Below are 4858 nucleotides of genomic sequence, written 5' to 3'. Positions count from 1 at the left end.
AGGCAGATTTGTTGTAGACAATAATTTCTCATAATTTTGAGTGTTACAGTTTATGTTTGATTTACGCTTCCCTACCAATTTATCGTCAGACAAACTGGTCCTCCAACCCCCTCAGTTTTTAATTCAAAAGTATGTAGTGTTGCATAAAACACTTGCGATGATGTCATAAAAAAATGTCAATTTGTAGTGCTGCAGGGATATCAACCTTAATTAGCATTAGCATTACTAGCCCTGGCCCGACAGGTATCGTAATACCAGTCTCGGCCATGGGAGGTGGTATGCGGGCAACATAACCACCAACCAACCTGGCGTACTTGAAGCTGATGTCAATCGTGTGGAAAGTACAGCCCACTACTTCATTTCAGTTCAGAGAAGAGAGTGGACGGATGGCCGAAGCCCTTGGCCCCTTAAATGTGTCTGATATGATAAAAAATAGCTGTTTTTACCTGACAGGAAAAAGCGGAAGTGCGTGCGCCCGGCGACTGTGTTCCGTCCCGTCATAATAAAAGTCCCGATACTCGCGAGCCGTTTAGAATAGGCGCCCTCCAGTGGACGAAAAGTTGCATAGTGCACCTTTAAGTATAAGTAAAATTACCGTCTAAAAATTTACTCATGTAAAAGTAAAAAGTAATTCATTTTAAATATACTCAGAATAAAAGTTACTGAGTTACTTTGTTTCACAGCGGGGATGGGGGAATCTCCGCTGCAAGGTTGTGATAGAATGATATTTTCACAATATGATAACCATCTCAGAAAACATCTGAGTTTCACAGCATCATGGTATTAAACAATTATTTAATAAACAAACTGTATTATTAAATTATGGTTATAATTATTACCAGTTAAAATGACGTTAAATGAATGAAAACGCATTAAAAAAATTTTTTTTTTCAAAAAGCAACAAATGCTTTATTATAACACCATTTGTTTGTTTTGATAATTAAAGTTTCAATAAAACATGTCTAATCAACTAAATTCAATTAATTATTATTCATTAGATTAACAACTTATTTTTTATCATTCATTTAATAAAATGTTTAAGAATAATAGGGTCCTGTGAATTTTTTCTTTTTATGATTTAATACAAAAATATTATCGAACCGGTGGTAATCAAATAAAATTTTACAAACATTTACCCTTTTATGTTTTGGGCAAAGTGCTGCAAAACAGAGATTTACTAAATTAAACTATGGATTAAAAAATATATAAATTATAATGTTTAATTTATATATTATTATTGTTGTTGTTATTATTTAATAAGTACATTCTATTACAGGCCTAAAAGTAATATATTTCTGTACACACTTCCTTGTGTTTACTTTATTTTGACGGGTTTTAGTGAAGTCCTGTTTCAGAGTGCATTTTACTTTTTTTTTTAATTTAAATAAAATTATGAAAATGCTCATTAGGGGTTCTCTCAGATCAGCTCTGGACATGTTCATGTGTTTGTTTTCAAATATGGTTTGTGAGCCGTTAAAAACACCACAAACATCACGTGTAGTCTACTTGTAGTAGACGGAGCTGCTCATTCACACAAAGACAGAATGAGCAGATCATATCCATATATTCACAGACCATGTCACGGCCTACAGCTCTACTTTCGAGTTATTCGTTCATATGCCAATTTGCATGTATTATGTGAATTCTGTATGATAATGTAAAGTAATGTTCATGACAGGATTCCGGTATTCCCTCTGCATCACAGAAATCATTGGCCTTAAAGAGATATTTCACCCAAAAATGGAAATTCCTCAAGTTGTTCCAAACCTGTATGAGTTTCTTTGTTCTGCTGAACACAAAAGAAGATATTTTGAAGACTGTTTGTAACCAAGCAGATCTGTTGACTACCATGTAGGGAAAAAATACTTTGGTAGTGAATGGTTGCTCTATCTGCTTTGTTACAAACATTCTTTGAAATATCTTCTTTTGTGTTCAGCAGAATGTTGGATGTTTTAATGCTCACAACAGTGTACAAACAAGAACATAATATATGATAATAGCAATGAGAAAAAAAAACAAGACTAGAAGACAGAGACACCAGTTCTCGAGTGTGTTTTAGATAAAACTTGTACAAGAACATCATGAATGCTTGAAGCTTGTTTACTCACACGCACGCTGGTAACAGTTGGTCAGATGCGAAAAGATTAGTAAATTATGAGAGCATTTCTTGGTGTACTTTTTCTTTTCATAAATTATAATACAAAATATATAAATACTTTGTTCCTTTTCCCAAGAAGAAGAGGGTCAAGAAGAGGAAGACAAGCAAGAGAAACAAAAAAACATATAAAACAAAGCGTGCGTCTTTCTGTCAGGATGTTATTATTTGAAAAGAAGAGTTGTAATTGTAAAACGTATGTATACGCCAAAACTCATTTTGGCGTGTCTATGGCACGCTGTTTTTCGCGTGCATATGATACGCATTTTATGGCGTATTATACATACGAACCCCCCACCCCACCACCCTAAACCTACCCAAGCGCGTGTCATATATATGCCCCACTACCCTAAACCTACCCAAGAGCGTGTCATATATACGCCCCACCACCCTAAACCTACGCCCCACCCTACGCCCCACCACCCTAAACCTAAACCCAAGAGCGTGTCATATATATACGCCCCACCACCCTAAACCTACCCAAGAGCGTGTCATATATACGCCCCACTACCCTAAACCTACCCAAGAGCGTGTCATATATACGCCCCACCACCCTAAACCTACCCAAGAGCGTGTCTTATATACGCCCCACTACCCTAAACCTACCCAAGAGCGTGTCTTATATACGCCCCACTACCCTAAACCTACCCAAGAGCGTGTCATATATACGCCCCACCACCCTAAACCTACCCAAGAGCGTGTCATATATACGCCCCACCACCCTAAACCTACCCAAGAGCGTGTCATATATACGCCCCACTACCCTAAACCTACCCAAGAGCGTGTCATATATACGCCCCACCACCCTAAACCTACCCAAGAGCGTGTCTTATATACGCCCCACTACCCTAAACCTACCCAAGAGCGTGTCATATATACGCCCCACCACCCTAAACCTACCCAAGAGCGTGTCATATATATGCCCCACTACCCTAAACCTACCCAAGAGCGTGTCATATATACGACCCACCACCCTAAACCTACCCAAGAGCGTGTCATATATACGCCCCACCACCCTAAACCTACCCAAGAGCGTGTCATATATATGCCCCACCACCCTAAACCTACCCATGAGCGTGTCATATATACGCCCCACTACCCTAAACCTACCCAAGAGCGTGTCATATATACGCCCCACCACCCTAAACCTACCCATGAGCGTGTCATATATACGCCCCACTACCCTAAACCTACCCAAGAGCGTGTCATATATACGCCCCACCACCCTAAACCTACCCATGAGCGTGTCATATATACGCCCCACCACCCTAAACCTACCCAAGCGTGTCATATATACGCCCCACCACCCTAAACCTACCCATGAGCGTGTCATATATACGCCCCACTACCCTAAACCTACCCAAGAGCGTGTCATATATACGCCCCACCAACCTAAACCTACCCAAGAGCGTGTCTTATATACGCCCCACCAACCTAAACCTACCCATGAGCGTGTCATATATACGCCCCACTACCCTAAACCTACCCATGAGCGTGTCATATATACGCCCCACCACCCTAAACCTACCCATGAGCGTGTCATATATACGCCCCACCACCCTAAACCTACCCAAGCGTGTCATATATACGCCCCACCACCCTAAACCTACCCATGAGCGTGTCATATATACGCCCCACCACCCTAAACCTACCCAAGCGTGTCATATATACGCCCCACCACCCTAAACCTACCCATGAGCGTGTCATATATACGCCCCACTACCCTAAACCTACCCATGAGCGTGTCATATATACGCCCCACTACCCTAAACCTACCCAAGAGCGTGTCTTATATACGCCCCACCAACCTAAACCTACCCATGAGCGTGTCATATATACGCCCCACTACCCTAAACCTACCCATGAGCGTGTCATATATACGCCCCACCACCCTAAACCTACCCATGAGCGTGTCATATATACGCCCCACTACCCTAAACCTACCCATGAGCGTGTCATATATACGCCATAAAGTGCGTATCATATGCACGCGAAAAACAGCGTATCATATGCACGACAAAATGAGTTTTGGCGTATACATTCCACGACATTGCACACTCGTACTATTTATACGCATTTATGTGTGATCGGGTTGAATTTACAGTTGCATATTCACACTTACCCTGTAACTACACAGATAATGACCCTTTAATTAAAAATACTTATGGTATCAATAATTTGTTAATTTGTTTATTGTTAATAAACAACTCAATTTATCCCAATGTGACTGAAGTAGATTTATTTTTATTTTACTAAAATGTTTTATCTTACATTTTAGATTTCCCACGAGCCAATATTTTGTACCTGTTTGGAACAGTAGTTCTTGTTCTAGTGAATTCTATTGGACTGATGACAGAACTGATCCTTCAAACAGGTTAGGAGACGATTTACCTGATCAGAATAGAGAGTGGAGCCTCACATGATCTGACATGACATGGTTTCTACTACAAGTACTTTTTTATTATTATTTTAGGCTTCTTAGCTGTAAATTTTTATATATATATATATATATATATATATATATATATATATATATATATATATATATATATATATATATATATATATATATATATATATATATATATATATATTGAAATTTGGAGGAGAAACATGGGAATCAGACTGAATTCAGTATTATACAACATAGCAGTCAAATAGATGCAGCTTAAATGTTATTGTGTTTCTGTTCACAGTAAATGG

This window comes from Pseudorasbora parva, chromosome 2 (genome assembly GCF_024679245.1).
Source record: "Pseudorasbora parva isolate DD20220531a chromosome 2, ASM2467924v1, whole genome shotgun sequence".
Classification (NCBI taxonomy): Eukaryota; Metazoa; Chordata; class Actinopteri; order Cypriniformes; family Gobionidae; genus Pseudorasbora; species Pseudorasbora parva.
The sequence above is the reverse complement of the archived record's forward strand: the minus strand, read 5'-3'. Positions refer to the sequence as shown.